General features: G+C 38.8%; 1 long non-coding RNA gene across 1 annotated transcript in view; it reads left to right on the forward strand.

The window, feature by feature from the left end:
* LOC133664938 (uncharacterized) overlaps positions 1 to 16617 on the forward strand; it is a 172291-nt gene that overhangs the window by 89606 nt on the left and 66068 nt on the right. The window contains exon 4 of the long non-coding RNA XR_009828656.1: positions 16034 to 16107. This is a non-coding gene — a long non-coding RNA (uncharacterized LOC133664938). The remainder of the gene's footprint in view (positions 1 to 16033; positions 16108 to 16617) is intronic.

The following is a 16617-nucleotide window of genomic DNA, read 5'->3' on the forward strand; positions in this document are numbered from 1 at the left end:
TTTTATTTATTTTTCCACTTTATTAGAAAAGGGAAAACACCCTTGCTTTTCAAAAAATAAAAAAAAATAAAAATAATGCTATATGTACATAGTATTTACTGCGCCGACCTCCTCTCCACCGTGGATAGAGAAGCCCTGGCACTAAGGCAAGACATTAATTCACGCTGTCAGCCTGTCCCAATGCAATATTTATGACGCTAAATACATTTAATTAGGCGGCAGAGATCTGATGGAAGAGAAAAAGCACGTCATTTAAAAACATAATACCACTTGGGATATGATCAACAGCGATGCTCTCAACAGGTAGTGTTTGACGAATACTTACATTGAACATAAACTACATTATCCTCAATGGCGGAGGAGCATTTTGTGTGTGATTTAACCAATAGATGGTGATGAGGATAATCACCTGTTCGTTTTGTCTGCACTGAGAAAGCTGATGGCTATGGTAGCTCGGCACTTTAATGATTTTGACTTTTATCATGCACTCCTTGATTTGACATCATCACTATTAAATCAGTCTCCTCACAGCCGGAGGTGCAACAAAACAAAAAGGAGCCGTTTTTAATCCGAGGCAAGCAATTCAAATGCAACTGTTGTGTATGCTTGTCCAAATTTTTTTCCAGCGAGGGCCACATAAATAAAAACAAGGATGGCCACTTTGATACATTTTGCACAACGAAACAATACAATAGAAGCAAATAGGAGCTGCCAGTTTTTGACTGTAAAATCTACGGTTGTGGTTTTTAACAGTGTATTAAAGGCCTACTGAAATGAATTTTTTTTATTTAAACGGGGATAGCAGATCTATTCTGTGTGTCATACTTGATCATTTCGCGATATTGCCATATTTTTGCTGAAAGGATTTAGTATAGAACAACGACGATAAAGATCGCAACTTTTGGTATCTGATAAAAAAAGGCTTGCCCCTACCGGAAGTAGCGTGACGTAGTCAGTTGAACATATACGCAAAGTTCCCTATTGTTTACAATGATGGCCGCATGAAGTGAGAGAGATTCGGACCGAGAAAGCGACAATTTCCCCATTAATTTGAGCGAGGATGAAATATTTTTAAATGAGGAAAGTGCAAGTGAAGGACTAGTGGGGAGTGGAAGATGCTGTGAGAGCCGGGGGTGACCTGATATTCAGCTGGGAATGACTACAACAGTAAATAAACACAAGACATATATATACTCTATTAGCCACAACACAATCAGGCTTATATTTAATATGCCACAAATTAATCCCGCATAAAAACACCTAGGTGTTTGTTATGCTAGCTCCTAGCTACTAGCTCGAGCTAGTTATAGCTCGAGCGGGTAATATGGACGGGATCCTGTATATATAACCCGCCAATACAATTCAAACACCTGCACAACACACACACTCACTCAGCCCAAACAACCGTTCACCTAACCCAGGGGTCGGCAACCCAAAATGTTGAAAGAGCCATATTGGACCAAAAAAACAAAAACAAATCTGTCTGGAGCCGCAAAAAATTAAAAGCCATATTACATGTGTCATGACATATACATTTAATTAAGAGGACTTAAAGGAAACTAAATTAGCTCAAACATAGCTACAAATTAGGCATAATGATGCAATATGTACATATAGCTAGCCTAAATAGCATGTTAGCATCGATTAGCTTGCAGTCATGCAGTGACCAAATATGTCTGATTAGCACTTCACACAAGTCAATAACATCAACAAAACTCACCTTTGTGCACTCATGTACAACGTTAAAAGTGTGGTGGACAAAATGAGACAGAAAAAGAAGTGGCATAAAACACGTCCTAGAAAGTCGGAGAAAGTTATGCATGTAAACAGACTATACGGTGAGTTCAAGGACCGCCAAAATAAGTAGGACAAAACGGCGCTCGCCAAATACTTGAATCAGTGAAGCATATTTAATATAAACAGTGTGATTTATAACAATTACGGAGGTTTGTGTCATGTTTGTCCTCCTACAGAAACCATACTAAAATAAAAAAATTGATTTTTTTTTTCCCCCTCATCTTTTTCCATTCTTCATACATTTTTGAAAAATCTCCAGAGAGCCGCTAGGGCGGCGCTAAAGAGCCGCATGCGGCTCTAGAGCTGCGGGTTGCCGACCCCCGACCTAACCCAAGGTTCATAAAGCTTATATATTTAATCAAAGTTACGTACATGACACGCACGTACGGGCAAGCAATCAAATGTTTGGAAGCGCGCGGGTGGGACCTGATATTCAGCTGGGAATGACTACAACAATAAATAAACACAAGACATATATATACTCTATTAGCCACAACACAACCAGGCTTATATTTAATATGCCACAAATTAATCCTAATGCTAGCTCCTAGCTCCTAGCTACTAGCTCGAGCTAGTTATAGCAAGCGATCAAATGTTTGGAAGCGCAGCTGTGTACTCACGTTATCGCAACTGTGTATCCAAATCAAAGTCCTCCTGGTAAGAGTCTCTGTTGTCCGAGTTCTTCCATCTTGACTGCATCTTTCGGGAATGTAAACAAAGAAGCGCCGGCTGTGTACGTGTTGTTGCTGACTTCCCTCGCAAAATAGACACTTCGCACCGACAACTTTCTTCTTTGCTTGCTCAGCTTCTTTCTCCATAATGCAATGAACAAATTGCAACAGATTCACCAACACAGATGTCCAGAATACTGTGGAATAATGAGACGAAAACAGAGCTATTTCGTATTGACTTCAATGGTGTCCGAATACTTCCGTTTCAATGATTGACGTCACGCGCATACGTCAACCCTCAGAGGTGTTTCGAACCGGAAGTTTAGCGGGAAATTTAAAATTGCACTTTATAAGTTAACCCGGCCGTATTGGCATGTGTTGCAATGTTAAGATTTCATCATTGATATATAAACTATCAGACTGCGTGGTCGGTAGTAGTGGCTTTCAGTAGGCCTTTAATGTAAATGGAAAGACGGTACATTTGTTTTTACGGTAGAAAAACTGGCAGCTAAGTTGCCAGAATAAAAAAGAACTGCTTTTCCATTCACAATATAATGTTGTAAACAATTTAACACAAAAATTCTGGCAATTAAGCTGCCAGCTTTTTCCTTAACACCCCCCCCCCCCCCACACACACACACACACCAAAAAAACCCAAAAAACTGTGGTACTGTTTTTCCATTTAGATGTTGTAAAAAATGTAAAAAAAAAAAAAATTACAGTACAATTTTGTAAATGTAAACTTTTTGCTGTAAAATCGACAGTCTACTTAAAACAATGTATATGAAGTGAAGTGAATTACACTATGTGGAGGGGGGCGTGGCCTGCGGGTCTGCCGCGGAACGGGGTGTGCAAGGATCGGCCTCGAAGACAGCGGCAGGTGAGTGGATGGCCCAGATGGCCTTTATTAGCAGCAGCCGGAATGAGACACGGGTTGGAGTTGGAGGTGCTGATGAGCGAACGCAGGATAAAAATACATTGTGCTGGAAAGCAGAAGCCTATTGATATTTATGAAAATAAAACAGTGTTATACCCTGAATTCCGGACTCTCCTGGCAGTGTGTGGTGGTCCGAAGAACCCACTAGAGGGCAACCTCTACACACTATATTGCCAAAAGTATTTGGCCACCCATTCAAATGATGAGAATCAGGTGTCCTAATGACTTGGCCCGGCCACAGGTGTATAAAATCAAGCACTTAGGCTGAAAAACAACCCCACACCATAATTCCTCCTCCACCAAATTTCACACTCGGCACAACGTAGTCCGAAATGTAGCGTTCTCCTGGCAACCTCTGAACCCAGACTCGTCCATCAGGTTGCCAGATGGAAAAGCGTGATTCATCACGCCAGAGAAGGCGTCTCCACTGCTCTATAGTCCAGTGGCGCATCCGACGCTTTGCATTGGACTTGGTGATGTATGGCTTAGATGCAGCTGCTCGGCCATGGAAACCCATTCCGTGAAGCTCTCTGCGTACTGTACGTGGGCTAATTGGAAGGTCACATAAAGTTTGGAGCTCTGTAGCAACTGACTGTGCAGAAAGTCTTTGCACTATGCACTTCAGCATCCACGGGCCCCTCTCTGTCAGTTTACCTGGCCTACCACTTGGTGGCTGAGTTGCTGTTGTTCCCAAACTCTTCCATTTTCCTATAATAAAGCCGAGAGTTGACTTTGGAATATTTAGGAGCGAGGAAATTGCACGACTGGATTTGTTGCCCATTCTTTCACAAATGTTTGTAGAAACAGTCTCCATGCCTAAGTACTTGATTTTATACACCTGTGGCCAAGTGATTAGGACACCTGATTCTGATCATTTGGATGGGTGGCCAAATACTTTTGGCATAACAGTGTATATTTATATAGCGCTTTTCTCTAGTGACTCAAAGCGCTTTTACATAGTGAAACCCAATATCTACGTTACAGTGTGGGTGGCACTGGGAGCAGGTGGGTAAAGTGTCTTGCCCAAGGACACAACGGCAGTGACTAGGATGGCAGAAGCTGGGATCGAACCACGGCCACTCTACCAACCGAGCTATGCCGCCCCATATAACTAATAATGAAATCCAGAGGCAAATTCCTACATTATTAACTGCCATGTGGCCCTCAATGGAAACCAGTTTGACATCCCTGCTTTAGAATGTGTCACGGGCCACACTTTGCACACCCCTGCTCTATGTACTGATATCTGCCCAAAAAGACATGCATTGGATGACAGCCCGTAGTAAAGTGAGACATCATGTCTGCCCGTGATAAAAACATGGCTGCGGTAAATAATAGCCGCTTCTCATCTTGACATCTGTCATCAAGTTAGAAACGGATGGGGAAATGACCGGCACTCTATCGGCCCAGCACCGGCTGTGTCACTGGCTGAATGATGCAAAATAGAAGATAATATCAGTGCTCCGCTGAATGGCATTACTCCAAATGTAATGTCATTAAAAGGGTGGGGTATTAGCCGCCACTGTCTGGAGACGGCGGTGTGGGGCTTCTCGCCGCTTGACTGACACCCAGATTAAGTGCAGTGACAGGGAGCACAATAAAGTCATCAGAGAATGTGACATGTCAGTCAGAGACGGGGTGGGGGCTGTGGAGGGGATGAATTGTCACTCTCTGTCAGAGCCCATCCTCTCCCTTATCCCTGATGTCCCGTGCACCACCGTGGGAAAATGGGGGGTTAGCGCACGGGCCTGCTTAGACAATATTTATTCAGGTAGAGGACATCCACTCCAGCCTCCCTCTCGCTACATGCTTTTTATTTATTTATTTCATTATTATTATTAAATCAACATAACACAAAAATACACTTACAGTTAGTGCACCAACCCAAAGACCGTCCGTCCCCCCTCCCTCCCTCTACCCCTCAGTGGCCTAGTGGTTAGAGTGTCCGCCCTGAGATCGGTAGGCTGTGAGTTCAAAACCCGGCCGAGTCATACCAAAGACTATAAAAATGGGGCCCATTACCTCCCTGATTGGCACTCAGCATCAAGGGTTGGAATTGGGGGTTAAATCACCAAAAATGATTCCCAGGGGGTGATCAAGGGTGATGGGTCAAATGCAGAGAATAATTTCGCCACACCTAGTGTGTGTGTGTGACAATCATTGGTACTTTAACTTTAAATTTAGACTCATTTTCACTCATTCACACAAAAGGGTTGTTTCCTTCTGTTATTAATTTTCTGGTTCCTACAATATACACCAGGGGTGGGCAATTAATTTTTACCGGGGGCCGCATGAGCTACCCGAGCACTGCTGGGCCACATCGACAATATTTCAATTAAATTTTGCTCAATATTATTTTTGATATATACCGTAAGATAAATAATAATAATAATAATAATAATAGTAATACTTCAACATAGTGTGTGTAACAGCATTCCATGACTAATATATATAAATTAACATTAATAATAAATGACAGTAAAATAAGCACACGTATGACTGAGGAGTCATAGTGTAACTTTGTGTGGTGTTTGAGTTGTCCGACTTTTTGTGTGGCCTTAAACGCACCAGTGGTTTAGTGCTATGCGTGTTGGTGACAGATGACAAGTTGCTTTTGGCCTGGTTTGTACGGCAGAAAATGACTAGTTTTTCGAGATAGAATTGTTTTACTCATGTTTTTGGTGTGGTTATGTCCGAATATAAACAGTTTTGTTCAATAAAGTGATCGATATAATTCCTGTCCTCAAAGCATCTCGATAGACGTTACAATAATTGAACGGTGTTCAATTGAACGGTGTTGACGAACACCGTTAGGGCCGCTTGTTGTCACTGTCACTCAAAGTTGCATTGCAAAATTCCATAAAATAAATATGTTTATTTTGTTTATAATTCAGATGGGATTTGATTTGGTGCGCGGCATATATTTGCTGCGCGCAGCAGACGCTTGAGCAGTGCGCAATTGCGCAGGCACGCACCTTAGGTGAGGGGACGTTGCTTTGCAGTTCATGTGTTGTTGGAAACACGCCATTCCTCATCAACTTTTCTCTTTTTGGCGTCTCGGGTGTAAACCGTGCATCACTTGTCACTGCATGTGCACCTTCACTCGCAGGTTACACACGGACACACGCCCATAAATAATACTTTTCAAAATAAAAGCAGCACAGTTGTATTGCGCGCAGGACATAGATGTTTTTTCAACTTTATTTTGTAATTGCAGTTGTTCACATTCACTCACAATCAAGCATACGTCCACACGGAAGTAATACAAATAACGATTTTCAAAACAAAAGCAGCACCGTTGTATTGCACACTCGACATAGATACTTTTTTACATTTATTTTGTAATTTATAATTGGCCTCACGTGGGCCGGACAGGGACGCACAAAGGGCCGGATGCGGCCCGCGGGCCGCAGAATGCCCAGGTCTGATATACACTATAATGTATGAATTTGCCTCTGGATTTCATTATTAATTATATGGGGCGATATAGCTCGGTTGGTAGAGTGGCCATCCTAGTCACTGCCGTTGTGTCCTTGGGCAAGACACTTTACCCACCTGCTCCCAGTGCCACCCACACTGGTTTAAATGTAACTTAGACATTGGGTTTCACTATGTAAAAGCGCTTTGAGTCACGGGAGAAAAGCGCTGTATAAATATACACTATATTGCCAAAAGTATTTGGCCACACATCCAAATGTTGAGAATCAGGTGTCCTAATCACTTGGCCCGGCCACAGGTGTATAAAATCAAGCACTCAGGCATGGAGACTGTTTCTACAAACATTTGTGAATGAATGGGCCGCTCTCAGTGATTTCCAGCGTGGAACTGTCATGGGATGCCACCTGTGCAACAAATGCAGTCGTGAAATGTCCTCGCTCCTAAATATTCCAAAGTCAACTTTATTATAAGAAAATGGAAGAGTTTGGGAACCACAGCAACTCAACCACAAAGTGGTAGGCCACGTAAACTGACAGAGAGGGGTCAGTGGATGCTGAAGCGCATAGTGCAAAGACTTTCTGCACAGTCAGAAAGTCTTAATGTGACCTTCCAATTAGCCCACGTGCAGTACGCAGAGAGCTTCATGGAATGGGTTTCCATGGCCGAGCAGCTGCATCTAAGCCATACATCACCCAGTCCAATCCAAAGGGTCGGATGCACCACTGGACTATATAGCAGTGGAGACGCCTTCTCTAGAGTGATGAATCACGCTTTTCCATCCGGCAACCTGATGGACGAGTCCGGGTTCGGAGGTTGCCAGGAGAACGGTACATTTCGGACTGCATTGTGTGAAATTTGGTGGAGGAGGAATCATGGTGTGGGGTTGTTTTTCAGCCTCGGTGCTTGATTTTATACACCCGGGCCAAGTGATTAGGACACCCGATTCTGATCATTTGGATGTGTGGCCAAATACTTTTGGCAATATAGTGTATATCAATGGTCCACTGATAGTACTAACCTTTAACAGTTAATTTGACTCATTAATTACAAGTTTCTATGTAATTGTTTTTATTTTATTTTAGTTTATTTTCTGTTCCAGAAAATGTTTGTTTTTTTTATTTATTTTTTTAACAAAGGACATTATATTCCCCAGACCAGGTTGTCAATGAAATTAGATTGTTTAAAGGGTTCTTAAAACCAGGTCCAGTCCAGATTATGTCCAGGACGGGCTCAGCAACACACACCTTCATTTATGTACACTCAAATAAAATAAAAACATAAAATAAAATGTACACTCAAATTAGGGGACACAACAACAGATTGCATATATTCTATAAACAAAATTACATTTTCAAAATAAGCATTTGAGAATTTCCCCATCTATTTTTATGTGTTTTGGCATCATAATCGGTTTCAAACATTTAACGTTGTAAAAAAAAGAAAAAAAAGAATGCTGAATAAATGTTTTACAGAAAGTAATACTAAGTAAATATCTATTTTTGGCCTTAAAAATAAACTGAGTACTATAATTAAATTGACTAAATCATGATTGTCAATGAACACCCCTAAAGTAACCGAAACCACATCAAGCTCCATAAACAAACCAATCCTTAAACACATTTTTTTTTTTAACTTCCACCCACTCCAGCCCATGTTTGTAAATTTACTGACAAGGAGACGGCAGGGATGATAGCCGGGAAGCAAGTAGTGTGTCTGCCATCACCAGGAATTATGCCATTTTCCTTTTGAAGTCCTACAAATGGCCGGTCATTTGGGAAAGATGACCTTTACTGCAGCCATGTCTGCAAACTACAGTATTCAATGCCATAATGGTGTTCTGTTTTTTTCAGTTTGGAGGAAAAAAATACTTATTTTTAATACAGTTATATAATAATGTATACCATTAGCCCTTTCTACATGGTTGTTACTATAAGAGCAGTAAGTAGAATATGTGCTGGCGTGAAGAGGATGCATGCTCTGGCCAAAAGATGGCAATGTTGCAGTACTGAATCCCAATCAGTTTTCTGCTGCATTCACTATCACCTTACATGCACATGGCCTTTTTTTCCTCTCCATATTGCCAGAAATTAGTCATCTTCATCTTGCATTTGTCTGACTGTAGGATAGACCACCAAAATTCTACCAAATTTCCACATTTTGCTGCCCTTTTATTGTATTTATTCAATGGAATCAATGGACTTGTTTGTGTCTCCTACCAAAATATCATTAAAGGTTTGGATTTGGTTTCTAGTTTTTTTTTATATTAGATTAATCACACTTGAGTTTGGATTAATAATGATTAATCACAGGTTGTTACTCGTTTGCATTATTGCATTGGTTTGACGAAAGAGCCCAGTATTTGGACACACATGCATTTCTTTGTCAGAATGTCATGTAGGAATAGTTTTCTTGCACATCATTTATTTACTCGAAAACTTGGTAACAGTTTTATCTGTATTTGCATTTATTTTATTGTATTGTTAGCGTACAGGAGTTTTTCTTTTTTTTGTTTGTATGGTATTGCTCTTGTATTATATTGTTTATGTTAAATGTGAAATGAGTGAGAGGGGTTGGGATATTATAAGCATCTCCTTCATCCAAACCCCTTTTCAAGCCTTCCATAAATGTCTCTGCCAAAATGTTAAAAAAAAAAAAGTGTTGTTGCAGGTTTGAAATAAATACTTCAATTCAATCTTAAGTCCAGTCAGGGTTTCGTTTGGAGGGAAACAGTCGGAGTTTGTATGCATTGACCTGATCACTGACCTCATTTTTCAGGTAACCAACCATAAGGTAAAGGAGCATGTGATTAATCTGCGTATATACATGATTTTTTTTAGATTAAACACACGAGTTTACCCGTTATGTTTGACAGCCCCAGTTTTTCATGGAGTTATGTCAGTTCATTTAAATATTAACATACTCGTACAATTTAGATCAGGGACGTCAAACTGGTTTCCATTGAGGACCACATGGCAGTTATGGCTTGTAACAGTGAATAATGTATGAATTTGCCTCTGGGTTTCATTATTAATTCTATAAATTGTTTTAAACTGTTGATTTTACAGTAAAAACCTTACATTTACCAAATTTTACCGTAAAATATAATGTTTTTTATTTTATTTTTCTCAACATTTTACGGTAAATACAAAAAACAGTACCTCTCTTTTTTGGGTGGGGGGGTTACGGGAAAAAGCTGGCAGCTTAGTTGCCAGAATTTTTGTGTTAAATTCACATTGGTTTTTACAACATTATATTGTGAATGGAAAAACAGTACACGTTATTTTATTATTCTGGCAACTTAGCTGGCAGTTTTTCTACCGTAATACACTGTTAAAAACAACAACCGTAAATTATACAGTCAAAAACTGGCAGTTCAATCAACAGAATTTTAACACAAAAAACTGGTAGTTTTTTTTTCCAATTTACTGTAATTTGCTGTAAAGAACACTGTAAAATTGACTGTCATTTTTTATAAATTTGATGGGTAGTTTGCTGCAAAGTTAAGTATTTTCATTCATTTTTATTAAGACGAAAACATGTTTGGAAAGTATGATAATATACTGTAATATTTGTTGCAATATTAAAGTTAAAAGTTAAAGTACCACTGATAGTCACACACACACTAGGTGTGGTGAAATTACCCTCTGCATTTGACCCATCCCCTTGTTCCGCTCCCTGGGAGGTGAGGGGAGCAGTGAGCGGCAGCATTTTTGGTGATTTAACCCCCGATTCCAACCCTTGATGCTGAGTGCCAAGCAGGGAGGTAATTGGTCCCATTTTTTTTCGTAGTCTTTGGTATGACTCGGCCGGGGTTTGAACTCACGACCTCCCAGTGTCAGGACGGACACTCTAACCACAAAGCCACTGAATGTACCGTCTTTCCATTTCCAGTAATACACCGTGAAAAACAACAACCATAGATTATACAGTCAAAAACTGGCAGCTCAATCAACAGAATTTTAACGCCAAAAAATGGTAGTTTTTTTTATTTTTATTTACTGTAATATGCTGTAAAGAACACTGTTAAATTTACTGTCATTTTTATTAATTTGATGGGTAGTTTGCTGCAAAGTTAAGTATTTTCATTTATTTTTATTAAGACAAAAACATGTTTGGAAATATTAAGTTAAGTACCAATGATTGTCACAGACACACTAGGTGTGGCGAAATTATTCTCTGCATTTGACCCATCACCCCTGATCACCCCCTGGGAGGTGAGGGGAGCAGTGAGCAGCAGCAGTGGCCGCGCCCGGGAATCATTTTTGCTGATTTAACCCCCAATTCCAACCCTTGATGCTGAGTGTCAAGCAGGGAGGTAATGGGTCTCATTTTTATAGTCTTTGGTATGACTCGGCCGGGGTTTGAACTCCCAACATGTGATAATATACTGTAATATTAGTTGCAATATTGGATACAATTGCAGTTTAAAATGTATGCAATTTGGAGCAGTACATATGTTTTCCAGCAAAATGAAAAAAAAATCAATAGAAAATATTAGGTACTTAATGGACATATCATTTCCAGGTGTTTGCGGGCCAGATAAAATTATGTCGCGGGACAAATCTGGCCCCAGGGGCCTTGAGTTTGACACCTGTGATTTAGAATAAGGTTTGTCAAGAAAACTGCTTATCCCTTGTGTAATGTTCATATTGTTGTTACTCAGCCAGCGTTTGTGGGTCTGATGGACCCGTTGCATTTTGGGGCTTTTAATGCCTCATAATCAAACACTTTTACGTAAAAATACTGAACAGATGTTTATTGGGATAAGGTAAACATCTGTTCAGTATTTTAACATAAAAGCTGGCTGAGTAGCAACAATATGAACGTTGCACGGAAAATTTCTCTGCCAGTTTCTGCATCCCACAGGTATTCTTCTTTTGTGTTTCTGCACCTGCGGTTCCCACACAATTGTTTGTCAACACTGTCTGCTCTCATTTTCTCGCACATTTGACCCTCTGATGTTCTGTGTACCTACACTCTGTCCTCCTCCTGTCTAGGCCTGCGGTGTGTGTGTGTGTGTGTGTGTGTGTGTGTGTGTGTGTGGTACACAGAACATCAATTTCCACACTTCTATTAGCCCCAGGTCCAGTGGACCCGGACATCTTATATGTAATAGAAATGTGTAGGGGGGGTTTATGGTCATTAAATATGTATTCTGATATATGTTCTTCATAGAAAATGAGTCAAAGTCAGTGAGTCTCAGTTTGAAAAATTAATTAATTGTATCATTTTTCTTTTAATACAAAATTAAAACGGGTCCCACAGACCACACACAAAAAAATAAAAATTAAATATTTCTGTATTTACTGATACATATATTGCATAACAGCAATATTGCAGCTTCAACAGGAATAAAATGCTCCCTCCTAAATGAGTAAATACTACAATGTACTGTAGTAAAATTTCACCTCAACCAGCGCCTGCAGACAAACAGGAAATACAACTCTACTAAAAAAAATAAAAATGTAGGGACTTATTAGAAAATGCAATAAAACTGTTGAGTAAACGCAACTACCGGTTGCAGACTCTCGAGTGGCACTTGTTTGCACTCCTCCGGTTCAGAGTTAGCAGGAACGGCAACGCTTTCCCATGGCCACTTTGCTGGTCTTTATTATTGGCTTATTGCCTTTAAGCTGTCACCACTCGGAGCATTCCACCTCTCGGGGGGATTGTCTTCAGAGATCCGGGCTGGCTGGGACTGTGCTGGTTGTAAACCGCAACTGTGTCTATGTTCCCCGGGTGCTTATTTCCACACATGCATTGAAGAAACGTCCTCTGACATTCAAAATACTCTTGAGAGGTGTCACTGCTAATGCTCTTAGGCTTTCATTCAGGTGCGTTTTAGTATGGGATCCCAACCGTTTGCCACTTCTAATGAACAACTGTGTTTTGAACATGCAAGGTGCACAGGTGCATATGTTCCAGTACATAAGGTCAGCACATAAAAAAAGAACAAAAGAGCAGTCAAGTCTCAGCCAGGTTGCCTCTCAGCCTCGGGCAACTGTTGGGTTTTTTTGGTCGTTGCATTGAACACTGCAAAAAGTCAGTGTTCAAAAATAAGAAAAAAAACAACCACATTTAGGGGTATTTTATTTGAATTAAGCAAAATTATCTGCAGTAGAACAAGAAAATTCGGCTTGTCAAGACTTTCCAAAACAAGTAAAATTAGCTAACTTCAATGAACTCAAAAATACCTTAAAATAAGTATATTCTCACCAATAAGTGCACTTTTCTTGGTAGAAAAAAAAAAAAGAGCCCTTTTTGCTCAATATGTTGAAAAATATTCTTAAATTAGGTAAATGCTATCATTATCTTGACATAATGGCATGTGCTCGGCATTACAATTCTTGAAACCAGCAAACTTATACTAAAAACTAGTTTATTGTTCTTAATGCACTGCAAAAAGTCAGTGTTCAAAAACAAGAAAAAAAAATACAAAAATTAGGGGTATTTTATTTGAACTAAGCAACATTATCTGCCAATAGAACAAGAAAATTTGGCTTGTCAAGACTTTCCAAAACAAGTCAAATTACCTAACTTCATTGCACCAAAAAATACCTTAAAATAAGTATATTCTCACTAATAACAAGTGCACTTTTCTTGGTAGAAAAAAAAAAGAGACCTTTTTCCTCAATATGTTGAAAAATATTCTTAAATTAAGTAAATACTAGTGCCATTATCTTGACATAATGATATGCGCTCGGCATCATGATTTTTTTTTTCATGCTTGAAGTAAGAAATTAATACATTAAAAAAGTAGTGTTATACTTGTGAGTGTTAATGACACAGCTTTGCATCAGTTGATATTCTACTTTCAAGCATGTTTTACTCAATATAGGTCATAAATTCTCAGCAACAAGCTGTAATATCTTACTGAAATATTTTAGGACCAAAACCCTTAAAACAAGTAAAACATTCTAACATAAAATCTGCTTAGTGAGAAGAATGATCTTATCAGACAGAAAATAAGCAAATATAACCCTTATTTGAGATATTTCATCTTACTTAGATTTCAGTTTTTGCAGTGTTGAAAAGCAGCAAAGCACCAGCTTGTTACTCTCGGGGTCTCCTAGCCGCTCAGGCAAATCCTATGGTCTAAAAATGCATTTTTCCATCGATAACGTGACATCATCGCGCCAAGGGCGTGCTCTTTCAGTCAATTAGTGCCCAAACATTTTTTAATTGTAATTTTGAAGAATTCATCTGAATGTGCATGAACTATTTCTGTTCAAAATTGTTAGAAATGTCACATGTTAAATGTTTCAATATTAAGTTTGCTGTACTGTGCCAACTGTTCTACTATATGAGTACGTATTTTCTATTGTTTCATTGAAAATAAAACAGCAAAGTCAATTTGGCTGTCATCTGTTTTAATTATGAGACACTTGAGTCAAAGTCATGATTTTTTTTTCATGCTTTAAGTAAGAAATTATTACTTTAAAAAAGTAGTTTTATACTTGTGAGTGTTGATGACACAGCTTTGCAACAGTTGATATTCTAGTTTCAAGCATGTTTTACTCAATATAGGTCATAACATCTCAGCAACAAACTGTAATATCTTACTGAGATCATTTAGGTACAAAACCCTTAAAACAAGTCAAACACTCTAACATAAAATCTGCTTAGTGAGAAGAATTATCTTATCAGACAGAAAATGAGCTAATATCACCCTTATTTGAGATATTTCATCTTACTTAGATTTCAGTTTTTGCAGTGTGGAAAAACAGCAAAGCAACAGCTTGTTACTCTCGGGGTCTCCTAGCCGCTCAGGCAAATCATATTGTCTAAAAATGCTTTTTTCCATCGATAACATGACATCATCGCGCCAAGTGCGTGCTCTTTTAGTCAATTAGTGCACATATTTACAGCCCGGCCCCTGGCCAAACATTTTTTAATTGTAATTTTGAAGAAGTCATCTGAATGTGCATGAACTATTTCTGTTCAAAATTGTTAGAAATGTCACATGTTTGCTGTACTGTGTCAACTGTACTATTATATGAGTACGTGTTTTCTATTGTTTCATTGAAAATAAAACAGCAAAGTCCATTTGGCTGTCATCTGTTTTAATTATGAGACACAATTGTGTCAAAGTCATGATTTTTTTTTTCATGCTTGAAGTAAGAAATTATTACTTTAAAAAAGTAGTTTTATACTTGTGAGTGTTGATGACACAGCTTTGCAACACTTGATATTCTAGTTTCAAGCATGTTTTACTCAATATAGGTCATCAAATCTCAGCAACAAGCTGTAATATCTTACTGAGATCATTTAGGACCAAAACCCTTAAAACAAGTAAAACACTCTAACATAAAATCTGCTTAGTGAGAAGAATTATCTTATCAGACAGAAAATAAGCAAATATCACCCTTATTTGAGATATTTCATCTTACTTAGATTTCAGTTTTTGCAGTGTGGAAAAACAGCAAAGCAACAGCTTGTTACTCTCGGGGTCTCCTAGCCGCTCAGGCAAATCATATTGTCTAAAAATGCTTTTTTCCATCGATAACATGACATCATCGCGCCAAGTGCGTGCTCTTTTAGTCAATTAGTGCACATATTTACAGCCCGGCCCCTGGCCAAACATTTTTTAATTGTAATTTTGAAGAAGTCATCTGAATGTGCATGAACTATTTCTGTTCAAAATTGTTAGAAATGTCACATGTTTGCTGTACTGTGTCAACTGTACTATTATATGAGTACGTGTTTTCTATTGTTTCATTGAAAATAAAACAGCAAAGTCCATTTGGCTGTCATCTGTTTTAATTATGAGACACAATTGTGTCAAAGTCATGATTTTTTTTTTCATGCTTGAAGTAAGAAATTATTACTTTAAAAAAGTAGTTTTATACTTGTGAGTGTTGATGACACAGCTTTGCAACACTTGATATTCTAGTTTCAAGCATGTTTTACTCAATATAGCTCATCAAATCTCAGCAACAAGCTGTAATATCTTACTGAGATAATTTAGGACCAAAACACTTAAAACAAGTAAAACACTCTAACATAAAATCTGCTATGTGAGAAGAATTATCTTATCAGACAGAAAATAAGCAAATATCACCTTTATTTGAGATATTTAATCTTACTTAGATTTCAGTTTTTGCATTGAATACATTGTTTGCAATCATTTTATTGATAGAAAAAAAATACAAGCAACCAAGCATGAATATTTCACTTCTTTACTGTTCAGGGCCGCAATCGTGACCAATGTCGGGGCAAAGCGGATCCGGGGAGAACGTGGAAATCCCAAGATCCGGCAATAGGGTAAGATTTTTTCTGCTGCCTAATCCCACCATTCCCCTCCACCTCTCCTCTCCTACGCCAGTCACATTTTTCTAATTAGCTTTCCCCGCGGAGGAAGAAGATGGATTATATTTTAATATCTGTGGCCTAAAATTAGTTTATATTCTAGCAAGTTAGCACTTCTCAGAAGTTGATTTACTCTTGAAGCCGTGGAACCCGCCAGCTTGCAATTAATCATTTTCCTCGGTCTTGTTCTTTGGGTAAAAACAGAAAAAAGAAAAGGAGGCTCCGCTTGTCACAGACTGGATCACAATAGGTAAACACCTCATTTACACTATTTAGAAATCACCTCTCTAGAACAGTACATCTCGTGACACCTGGCTCCCGCGATTGTTCCGTACTCGTTATTAATTACGCCACACTTTGAACAAAGCGACATTGTCTGACTAATCATTGACACTCAATGATTAAAGATGCTTCTTGCATTTTTTTTTGAATTGCTTTCCCCTTCTTCTTCGTTCATTCAGAGCT

This window comes from Entelurus aequoreus, linkage group LG14 (genome assembly GCF_033978785.1).
Source record: "Entelurus aequoreus isolate RoL-2023_Sb linkage group LG14, RoL_Eaeq_v1.1, whole genome shotgun sequence".
In the NCBI taxonomy this organism is placed as follows: domain Eukaryota; kingdom Metazoa; phylum Chordata; class Actinopteri; order Syngnathiformes; family Syngnathidae; genus Entelurus; species Entelurus aequoreus.